The sequence below is a fragment of the Podarcis bocagei genome (genome assembly GCF_964188305.1).
Source record: "Podarcis bocagei genome assembly, chromosome: 5".
In the NCBI taxonomy this organism is placed as follows: domain Eukaryota; kingdom Metazoa; phylum Chordata; class Lepidosauria; order Squamata; family Lacertidae; genus Podarcis; species Podarcis bocagei.
The window spans coordinates 98,350,656-98,362,851 of NC_138129.1; the positions used below are offsets into that span (position 1 = coordinate 98,350,656).

A 12,196-nucleotide genomic window follows, 5' to 3' on the forward strand; every position below is an offset into this window, starting at 1 on the left:
TGTATGTTGTTTGAGTGGGTGTCATTGTTAGCTGTTTGGGGCTTTCCTTTGGAAGGAAAAACAAGGTAGAAGCCATTTAAAAAAAAACAGCAACCATCATGTTTTGCATGTTTATTTACTTACATACTTGATATTACATCCCAATGAACTTTTTTCTTTGTTTAAATTGCATGCTTTGCTTCAAAAGCTCTCATCAACCAATTCTACTTCTCCACTGACATCAGCCAGTGCCATGTTCACTCATGGAGAGAAGCACATCTTCTCTACTTGAAGGAAGAGGGAGAATGCCCAGTTCTGCCATCCCATGAAGTGTGGGCATCTTTCAGGGGACATATTCAACAGTGCTATTTTTCTAGGAAAAAAGGTGCCTTAACTCACCATGAACACCTCCCTCATTCTCTTAGAATAGAACCCATCTGAGAGGTACAGGAACTGAGTTCCCGTGAGTTCCCTCTGGAAAAAGGCTCTAGACATAGGAGATGCTGAGCCACTACAAACAGTGGAGCAAACAGTCTCTTGTGTACTGTGAATTTTTGAAGGGGTTTTTACTAAGACCTTTTGCGGGTACCACACAAGGTACTGGTGGGGACACCACACTTGGGATCCCTGTGTCACCTGCATCCTATGCAACGGCTGTAGTTAGTTGCACTGCTGCCTAATGGAGTTGGATGTTGCGCTTGCAAGGCAGGATACATGACAAGACTGCAAAAAGGAAAGCTGATCACTGACATATCAGGGGAGCAAATATTTGTCTTTGTAATCTTCCAACAAGGAGACCTGGCAGCAAGCAGTTGGGCCATCCAGTTGCAGTGCTGGCAGAAAACCACCCCAAAAGTGGATAACTATTGGGGATTTGGTGCTCCCGTGTTTTCCCAAGACATCCACTTCTTAGTTCACCTGGTTCCAGGAGACCCCAGAGCAGTCTCATCTCACCAATGCCTCCAACATGATTTTCCTAATTGCTTCAAGTGTCAGCTTGCTGCTGTTTTGTTTACCATGCTGTGTATGGACCCCCTCCAGGGTTGTGTACATGGGGAGCATTGCAGAGAATTTTCTCTTGCAATGAGGTGTGAAAATACGCAGCAGATGATTCGCAGCTGGACACCATTGCCAAATGGCCCACGGTAAATTAAGCTACTTTTATGAGGAAGTGGGTGCCTTAATCCAGAGGAATGCTAGAGTTTGGATTTGATATCCCGCCTTTCACTCCCCTTAAGGAGTCTCAAAGCGGCTAACATTCTCCTTTCCCTTCCTCCCCCACAACAAACACTCTGTGAGGTGAGTGGGGCTGAGAGACTTCAGAGAAGTGTGACTGGCCCAAGGTCACCCAGCAGCTGCATGTGGAGGAGCGGGGACGCGAACCCGGTTTCCCAGATTACGTGACTACCGCTCTTAACCACTACACCACACTGGCTTCAGAGTAGAGTAGCATCATGGGTAAGAGACTTGCCTACAGCTCAGGAAATCATGGGTTTGAATCACATCTCTGCCATGAACTCATTATGTTTCCTTAAACAACGATTCTCAGCCTCAGCCCAGTTTTACCTGTTTTATGGAATTATTAAATCTGACCTACCTTATTGGATTGTTGTAAAGAGCAATCCCAAGATAACACATGTTTTGGACACTTCAGAGGTGCCTGTGCAGAAACTAAATTAATTGTGCTTTCTTCTGTGAAAGTGCAAACTATATCCTTAGCATAATAACAAAACTTGTGAATGGGTGATGGCAGTGGATGAAGGGTCTGCACTGGAAGGACTCCTGGAAGCTGTGTCCTGCCACAACCGTACCCCACATTCCAATTTACTTTTGCCTAGTTCTTCCAAACAGCAGGCAAGTCTGTAAACCTATTCTGGGGCTACTTCACCTTAGACTGCAGGGAGCAAGGGGGAGACTCACACAACTGAATGTCCTTCGGTATTAAAAGAGAAATAGTTCCCTGCACATACAAAAATAAATGTCAGAGTTGAGTTTAACCTAGCTGCCTCCTCCTCTGTTACATCAGAGGAGGACGCTGTGGCCCTCATACCCTACTTGTGGTCTTTCCAGAGGCTGACTTCTGCTGGAAACAGAATCAGGGGCTAGATGGCCCTTTGGTTTGCTCCAACAACGCAGGTCCCATTTAGTCTTTATGAAGCTCGCTTGATAACCTTTAGCAAGGCACTGCCTCTGAGCATGATGTACTGCACTGCCGTTATGACGAAAGGGGGAAAATGTGGCTTTCCCCCAACCCAACCTAGTGCTCTCCAAATGTTTTCAGTTACAACTCCCATCAGAGTGGCAGATGTTTTGGATCACAACTTCCACCCACAGGTCCAAGGAGGAAGGTAAACGGATAGCCAAACAGCGTACAGAATGCTGGCAATTAATTGTTACATATGGTAGCAACGTTTCAAGAATGTGAGCATGTGCATTCACAGAGAGAGAGAGATCTGGCCCAGCATTCTGCTCTCACCGTGGCCAACAATTTGCTTTTGAGATGCTCACAAGCAGGACCTGAGTGCAACAGCCTCTCTGCACTTGCTGTTCCCAGCTGCCTGTAGGATGTCACTGGCTAAAGGAGAGAATGGCATGGAGACCAGCCAGAGGAGGCTTGGTGTACCAACATAATAACATCCAGATCAGATTTGCTCACTGGTTCAGTAACAAGGAGATCTGCTGTTGCTTCCAATAATGTAATATAATAAGATAATAAATATGTATTTCTTCTCCCACACCTTGGCTCATGGGGGGTGGGGTTAAGATTTTGTTGGGGGGGCAGAACCGACATGATTGGTCAGTTAGTTAAATATTTCTATTGTTTTGCTTGATGAGGAGGCAGCTGTCCCCCCACTCCCTTGGCTATGTCCAAGCAGGCTTAACCCTATTCTTGACTGTACAGAAGCTGGACACTGCACAGAAGCTGTGTTGTCTGCTAGAAGTATTCAAGCATCCACTCCACCCCCCCACCCCACTCCCCACCCCACCTCTGGTAAAGCTGAATGTATAAACTGACCCTAAAAATCTACAGATCTGATGGGCAGTGAAACCCTGCAAGTTGGAACTAGAGGCTCTGAGTTTGTCCTGATCGGAGTGACTGGCACGATATGACTGATGCTTTCCTATCCTTGAGAAAAATGAGATGTCATTGGGTGGACCAAACCCTTCAATGGGAAAAGTGGCAAAAGTGTATTGAACCCCCATCCACTCCTGGGGACATTGCAAAACAGCATCTAAAGTTGCCATAGGCAGGCACATCTGCACAGGTAAGCGGAGGCTTTAAAAAAATGCTTCGAATAGAGTGGACACCCCCCCCCCTCTCTGTGTTGTTAGGATTTGGGGCTGCGTCTCCATTTGGCCACTAGGTGGCTCCTTGCAGGCTGATGGAGAGAGAGGGAGGGAGGGAGGGAGAGAGAGAGAGAGAGAAGACTCCACGCTGCTGAAATTGAAGAGAGCGAGCGAGCGAGGAGGAGAGCGCAAAAAAGGCTGGGGAACCTTTCAGCTGCGCTAGGGCTCTTGCCTCAACACAAGTAGACTGAGAGGGAAATAGGAGGCAAGCAGGGGGCTTGGAGGAGATTTGCCATCGGCCGAGTGAGTCGTCTGACTCCCCCCGCCTCATCATTTACCTGATTCCTTCCCCCCCCCCCATCTCCCCGCCCCCAGCTTTGCTTCTTGCCGGCTTCTTTCTCCTTCTACGAAGAGGAGACGGGTGGGGGGCTGAAGAGGACAGCCTGGGGGCCAGACAGCCCAGCCGTCGGTGGATTCAAGAGCCAAGACTGGGGCCATTTCTCTTTCCTTTGGGTTGCTGCTGCTCTTCCCAGCCTGGGTAAGTCCGGCGTTACTTGTTTCTTTGCACTGCGCGGCTTGGCTTGTTTCAGCACCAAGGAGAGCGACGCAATGGGCCGCCTGCCGCTCTCACCCCTTCTTCCTCTTCGGATACTGGGAAGCGAGCTCTGTGCATTGAAGGAAAGGCAGCTCTGTGTGCCTCTCTGCGCTTGTTCCTATAGGCAGGTGGGGTGTGCAATAATGCATAGGTGCGCGGTCGGGTCTCCTTGCTGTGCAGGAGAGCACATCTTGTTAACTGTTTCCTGGTTTCGAGGTTGGTTTCGAGGAGCCGAAGAGGAGTCTGGAGGTGGAGGTTGATGGGTGTGCGCGCCTCTGGTTGGCTCATCGTTTTTCTGTACTGCCCTGCAGATGAAGCAGGATGGGCGAGTGGCCAGGTTTTCATAACTGCCAGCTTGTGGGTGCTGGCAGAGGTCCCTAGAAGATATTAATAGGGTTTGCAGTTGCTGGGTGCCCCTCTTGGGGTACAGATGGCGGTGGGTGGAGTGGGGAGTGATAGGGCACAAGTTAATGATGAGCAGCTGTGGGGAGGGGGCTTCCCCAGGAAATCTGATGCTGCTGCACTTTTGTGTCCAGACTTGTTAAAATGAGGTTAAAGAGAGTCAACTTACTCCCAGTGCCTGCAGCGAAAGGAGAAAGTAGTGGGGAAAATGTCATTATTTGCATGCTAAATGGGCAAGAGAGTCCCTGGGAAGATGCAGCTGTCATGGCCAAGCTCCTTTATTGCTTCTGTTTCAAACCCCATTGTTCCAACTGGCTTTTACTTCTTCTTTTTGCCCCTTTGCTACCATAAGCCACCTTGTTTTATTCTCCTTCCCTTTTCTCCATGTATTCATCACTTGCCCCTGTGTTTTGCCACTACATTGGCTGATAATAGGTAGCACTTCTTTATCCTGATCTGAGGCAGGATCCCAAATGCAGCTGTGTCTCAGGCTTGTCATGACCCCACCCTCACTGCCTGTCCCAAACTGCCTTTACAATGCTTTACAGTTTCAGAACCAGTGGCATGGGGGGGGGAATCTATTCAAGAAAAGAAAAACTACAAGTCCCTTGTGCTGGGAAGTTTCCAACTCAACACCCTTGGGCTTGTGAAATTAGTTTCATGGTTCTCTGGAAGCTGGTTCCAGTGGCCCTGTTGGCTATTGCCACTTCCAGTGACAGTGAGTTCCACAAATCAACTTGTGTTCCTTGGAAACTTCCTCCCTTTTTGCTCATTTTGAACTTGTTTGATTTCAGTGCATCAGAAGGTATTAGGCAAACTCCAGGGCTGGTTTTCCTTTTACTGTTCATTATTTATTATATGTTAGTCCCTCTCCCCATAGCTGTCCTGTCCTTTTTAGTCTACTCCTATAAGAAAGGACTCCACATCCCTGATCAATATCTATCTCTGCACCTCTTCCAGTTATATTAAGTCTTTTCCCCAAACAAGGTGATCAGAATTACAAATGATGGTGAAGGTATGGGAAACATTGATTTCTATAAAAACATTACTTGTTAGATTATTTTATATCCGTGTCCTAAACCACCCATCACATTTTGTTTGTCACTATGTCCTTTGCGTTGATGTTGATCTTTTAGACCTCTGAAATAATACAAAGAATTCAGATCCTGAGCTGTTCTTAGAATTCCGTTCATCTGGCTTAATATATTGTTAAATAACAGGCTTCTGAGATGCACAGTGCCTGTGTTCAAGCAGCAGCAACCTAGATACTGCATCCAGAAGCTTGCAGTTTGAAAGAAAAGTTGTTTGGAAATCAGAAACTTGATACTTCTATTAATGCCGTTGGTCTAATGTGACACCCTCTGAGCTATTCTGTCTTTCATAACAGAGACTGCTATTGTGCCATGTGCTTCCACTGTGGTTACAGAACCCAACAGAGTGTGATGCCCACTGAGGTCACTTTGCCAATGGGCAATGCTGCATTTTATCAATATTTATTATGAGCTCTTAAATGGGTCTCTTCTATTTTAGAGATTGCTGCAATCCCTCAATGCTCTGAAATTTAGACTCTATAAATGATCCCATTGTACATTTGTGCAGGCCGTTGATACAAAGAGTGTAGAATCGCAAGGCTATGTTAGTCTGTTGCAGCAAAAGGAACAGAGACTTGGAGTGCCTTAAAGATGAACACAAAAGCATTCAGAGGCAAGAGTCTTCACCACAGAAGGCATATAAAGCATGGCTATGGTCCAAAGCACCAATTTATACACAATTAGGGATTGTGTGCATTCATGAGGACTAGACTCTTCTTCTTTGGTGCAGCATTCTACCCACCACTTTCTCTGCTTTTGAAACTCTCCTGAGTATCTGAAAGAGTGGGAATAGTTAACATAAAAATAAATGTTGCAGCAATACCCTAAAAACATATGGGAACCAGAACTGATCTAGCAGAGTCAAGTTTTGCAACAGAGGAGACGCTGCCCTTTTCTGGGGGAATCTTGGAAGCAAACACACATAGTTAGCTGTGTTGTCGTCTTAAGCATTAAGTCAAAAGCTGTGGCAGAAAATTGAAAACAAGGTACTCCAAAGGATTGTCACAAATGCATTTTGAAAGATCGTCAACTTTCATGCAGCTGTGGTGATGCCGTAGCGTTCAGATTGTGTTCCAGGAAACTGGGGCTGTAAACAGCAGCTTGCAGCGTCCCAAATACTTTTTCTTTGAGGCGCTGTGCAATGTAACGTGTTGTTGGATATATTGGTGCTAATTTTTCTGCTTTGTAGAAATATTTTGAACAGCATTGGTACATCTCCCTCCACCCTTTCCAGTCTTCCTTATTTTTTGCCCTTCCTTATTATATGTCATTTATATTACCTCCGTGTGCGTGTGTGTGTGCGCGCACACACACTTTTTTGGGGGGGAAACCCCTTTGTTGGCTGCATTGCTTTATAAGGGAAAATGGGGAGACAGGCATGATAGAGGTCATCTACATACACTAGGCAAGTAGCACTACATGCAATTTTCTGAAAAGTTATTTAATATAACTATTAGATATTTGAGCCTTGTGTTATTTGTGTGTGTGTATGAGTATGTATGTATGTATGTATGTATGTACATACATACATGTGTGTGTGTGTAGGGTTTTAATATCTGTGAGCTATTTTGAGGCTCAGGTTTTAGCTGGAAAGTGGGGGGTAAAAATGTAATTATTAAATAAGCATTAGGGCCACTAGGATATTCTTGCATTGCAGGGGGTTGGACTAGATGACCCTTGGGAACCCTTCTAGCTCTACAATTCTATGAGTGGCCGACAGTAGCCAATCTCCCTCTGCAATGTGCAACTTCAGGGGAGAGCTGGATTTGATCTGGGATTGCATTCTCAATTCTTACATGGCGACTGAAACTCAACATTCCTGATCTAGCATACCACGTGAATTGAGGGGGCACTGCATAACATGTCCCATAATATTCTGCAATTCATGAGGACCCCATGGCATGGCAGACATGTAGAGGTTCCTTGGTAGATAAAGGATAACATAAATGTTAGAGAATCACTGTCATCATATATATACAGTGTGTGAAAGGGAAAGAGAGAGGGAGGGAGAGAATAATGCTTCAGAATTTTTTATAATGGTAAATTTTGCAATATTCTAATTTCTTAGGTAAATAGAAAAAATGCAAAAACTTTCACAAATACAGTTCAACATGGTATAGTAATCTGATGCTTTACTAAAATGGTTGATCTAATCAGTAACATCTTCTGAGTCATTTTGGGTTCTCTTTTCTTTAATGTGGGGGAAGTAGATATTGTAGCTGTAGTGGCAATTGCTAGGACATAACCCAGTGAGTTGTAAGCAAAGTTGAGGATCATTTTACAGCGTGCATCATGTTGCCTTTCTCTCATGAGACCATTGCATAACAGTTACCTCCACCACAGAGTGTGGTCATGACATACTTGTTAAGAGGCAGGTACACTGGAGTAAGCGTTCCGTGTTTTTCTTCTTTGATATCCTGGCTTTCCAATAAGAGACTGAAAGGCACACCCCAAGTTTTTCCTTCCTGGGGAAAAAGAACCCAGAAAATAGTGTGAGAAGAAAGAGAGTTCCTAAGGGGCTGACTCAGTTTCTATTAGCTAAAGTAAAAGGCTTTTCACTTTTGCTGGCTTTGGCTGCAGATTCTTGTTGATGGAGAAATAGGCTGCCTAAAGAAGTGAAGGTCTGGGGGATTCTGTGTTACAAATGACTTAAACACACACACACACACACACACACACACACACACGATGATTATACTCTTGGCAGCAGTATCTGCATGTAATGCATTTCCCAGAAAAATAGAAATGTTGGAACAATATGCTATGTATGTGCTTTGCCTCTCATTTTTTAAAACTGTGTGTGTGTGTGTGTGTGTGTGTGTGTGTGTGTGTGTGTGTGTGTGTGTCTGTCCAGGGAACTGCTTGTATTTGCACTTAACTTCCACACCAACAGGCCAGCAACAATATCATATCCTCAGTGCTTGGAACAGCAGAAGCACCTTCTCCCCTTAGATGGTAGCTGCACTTTCTCTTCACATCTAGACAGAAATCTCTCCAAAGCTCAACCTCCTTTCCCTCTTCCAGATTCCATTAATAGCAAACATTACGGATACCCTGCATAGAAATTACTTCCATATGTGTGCAGAAGCCTGTTGCACATTATGTTTACATAGGAATCTATTTTTCCATTTGTACACACTGTGGGAATCTGCCACTAGCTATCGATTCCCAGTGCATGGATGCTGCTGCACCCAGCAAGAAAGAAGCCTCAACAAATAATCACTACGTGTGGTTTGCAAGGGAGTTCCAAAATGGAACAGCCATCTGGATACGAAAAGCTGTGTTTGAATCTGCCCTTGGACCCAGGACAAGATGGGAGGGAGAAAGATGCTTATCTCCATGGGCCTTGGCACACCTCAAAAAATCATTCTGTGATCATCATCATCCTCATTTTATTTGTATGCTGCCTTTTCATAGTTAGAACAATGCTCAAGGCGGCTTATAACATGACAAGATTTACATAATTACCAACATAACAAAAGTCATGTTCATCTGTAGCCATAAGTTCAGTTTCAACATTGTGGCTTTTGGGTGTGGGTAGGGATGCGGATCGGCAAACTGTAATGGTACCACTTGGGGCCTGTTCAGAGACATTAATTATTGTTGAGAAATTTCAATTCATTAACGGTTTGGGGCTCTTAGGTGCCCTTCATTTTATTTAGTCCTCTTCAAAATACAGCAATTGCATCCTGTCGGCAGTGAGTTCCACATGAAATAATTATAATCTTTTCAAACCTAATGAATCAGGGTGCGGGCTTCAATTTCCCTACTTTATCTGATAGAGTAAATACAGTGGTGCCCCGCAAGACGAATGCCTCGCAAGACGGAAAACCTGCTAGACGAAAGGGTTTTCCGTTTTGGAGGTGCTTCGCAAAACGAATTTCCTATGGGCTTGCTTCGCAAGACGAAAATGTCTTGCGAGTTCCTGCGGGGTTTTTCCCCTCCCCCCCTTTTCCCCAAGCCGCTAAGCCGCTTATCAGCTGATCCTAAGCCGCTAAGCCGCTTAACAGCTGATCCACTAAACCGCTTATCAGCTGATCCGCTAAGCTGCTAAACCGCTTATCAGCTGATCCGCTAAGCCCTCTAAGCCGCTAATAGCGCTAATCTGCTAAGCCGCTAATGGGCTTGCTTCACAAGACGAAAAAACCGCAAGACGAAGAGACTCGCGGAACGGATTCTTTTCGTCTTGCGAGGCACCACTGTACTGTTCGCATATTCAACTTCTTTTCCAAATCATGCTTTGGCATATACACCTCCACCATATGGAGGAGGTGGCTTGGTTCATGCTATTGGGTCCTTCAGGTGATAACAAGGTTACAGAATTACTGCATTATCCTTGGTGTGAGTGTAAAAACAGGCCATTCCCAGATGACATGCAGAAGTTTCTGGGATCCAGGCATCTTCCAACCACCATGATGAGGTTAGAGCAGCTTTCCCCAACCTGCTGCCCTCCAGATGCTTTGGGCTACAATTCCCATCAACCCCAGGCCAGCATGGCCATGCTGGGAATTGTAGTCAAAAATATCTGGAGAGACCAAGTAGAGAGACTATGGGTACACAAATAGCCATAAAGCATATTCATATATTTTTTGGCCAGTGTTTCTTTTGGTGTTTTGCAATTGCCTTTCGCTAGAGCAGTTATGAGCCACCTTACATTTTCCAATGTGTTCTGAAACTGAGAGTGCCTTCTCTGGGAATCTCCTATTGGGGAGGGCCTTACGACAATTTGGGACAGCTCTTGTGTAGCCTTTCCCAGCCTGCCAAAACACTTCCGTGGAGAGTGACCTGAGAACTACCATTTGCCATTTGGTGTTCTGAAGTACCTCAAAGATAATCAACCCAGAGTGCCTTGTCCCCCACCTCCCTGCTACCAAACAATTAGAAATGTAGCCATGAATTTGTCTGCATAGCTCAAGGGAAGGATGCCTCTGGGCATACACTGAGTGCAATATAACTAAGCTTGAGCCACCTGTGCTACTAGACTTCCCCTATATTAATAAACTCACAGGATTTTTTTTAAAGGAGTATGGTGTGCATTGAAAGGGGAGGGATCAAATAAACTGAAATGTGTGCTACAGAGCTATAGAAGACCAGCCCCTCACGCGGGTTCAGTTGGCAAGGACCCACTTGCCTTGCAAATGTCTATGCTCATGGATGCATAGACACTTGCAAAGCGACTTCTACAAAAGTGCTTTTAGAAAACCTCGAATTGCAGCACTTAAGAGGGAGCTGTGCATACACAGCCTGTATAGGTACATGAGAATTTCCTTGCAGGGTCTGATGAAAAGTCCAGCTTCCCACTTCTGACAGCAGCCCATCGGATACTTCTGGAAGTTTACAAGCAGAACATGAAAGCAACAACTCTCTCTCTCCACCTCTCCCCTCTATATGCTTCTCTCCCCTGTTGGCGGTGGTGTAGGAGGGGTGTGTGGTGGGTGTGGGTCGCCCTGGGTGTCATCACTGAGGGGGGTGACTGCGGGGCCTGGCCTGCAGCGCACCCGAGCCACACGTCTCTCTTGGGGAGTGACACAGCGGCTCTGGCATCTGCAGCTTCTGCGCTGCCTGAAACAGCAACGTGGGGCTTGCAGACTCTATGGAGGTTCTGTGCAGCGTGCTCTGCTCCGTCTTGCCCTGCCCCTGGGTGCAGGGCATTTGCACCGACCCAGGCACCTGAGCAGCTAGCTACACTGCTAGCTGTTGGTTGTCCCTAGCAGCAGGTACTCTGTGGTAGATGGTCTCTACACACATAGGGACCATTACTACTGCTACTGCAATCAAACCTATTTCATGCAGGTCACCAAACAGTTGCTCAACGGTGACCATTTCAGCTGCAATGAACTTGCCTTTGAGCTGGTGAAATCCGCATCTGGGATGTTCAAGGGCCACTTCACACCTGACATTTTGCCACATTAGGTAGAATCATTTCTCTGTGCCCATCTCTATGGCTGCTGTGTCTCAGAATCATGCCAGAATCTGGTTCACTGCTGTTACAAATTATGGGGAGCTGCTCCTTGCAGCTGTAATCCATGTAAAGGTAAAGGTAAAGGTACCCCTGCCCGTACGGGCCAGTCTTGACAGACTCTAGGGTTGTGCGCTCATCTCACTTAAGAGGCCGGGAGCCAGCACGACAAGCTGCATCTGGCAAGCCAGCGCAGCACACGGAACGCCGTTTACCTTCCCGCTATAAAGCGGTACCTATTTATCTACTTGCACTTAGGGGTGCTTTCGAACTGCTAGGTGGGCAGGAGCTGGTACTGTATGACGGGAGCTCACCCCGCCGCGGGGATTCGAACTGCCGACCATGCGATCGGCAAGTCCTAGGCACTGAGGTTTTACCTAGAGTAATCCATGTAATCACGGCAAAAGAAATGCTTGTGTGATTTTCATGCATGACAGTGTGAAATTAATTTGGACAGGAAAGTTGTCATGTGTGAAGAGACTGAAATTTTCCTTAATCAGTCCTTCACACCAAGCAGCCTGCTCTGTGCATTTGTGTCAATTCTTTCCTCAATTGCCAAAGGAAAATGCAACAAGCAAATGCAGAGTATAATTAGGGGAATATAAATGTGCAAGGCTTTGAGCATGTTATGTAAGCAAATACAAAGGCTTCTCATAAATTCAGTGGCAAGAGCAGCTGGTTCATTCATAAAGCAGCCCAAGCAGAAGAGAGATAAACTCCAGCATGTGGCAACTGAGGCAATCAGCGACAGATCTTACCCTCTGATCTCAACTTCTTGCTCACACTCTTTTCAGCTGTGCTTGGAAGAAATTAAGTCCGGCATTTTCTGCTTCTACGGAATATGAGCTGATGGCTTACTGAGGTTGTCAACCTGTTTCTGAG

General features: G+C 45.9%; 1 protein-coding gene across 2 annotated transcripts in view; it reads left to right on the forward strand.

Annotated features, from left to right (window-relative positions):
* Positions 1 to 3,384: 3,384 nt before the first annotated feature.
* TNR (tenascin R) overlaps positions 3,385 to 12,196 on the forward strand; it is a 402,595-nt gene continuing 393,783 nt past the window's right edge. For both annotated transcript variants that reach the window (XM_081194287.1, XM_081194289.1), the window contains exon 1: positions 3,385 to 3,805. The gene's annotated coding sequence lies outside the window, so the exon portion shown is untranslated. The remainder of the gene's footprint in view (positions 3,806 to 12,196) is intronic.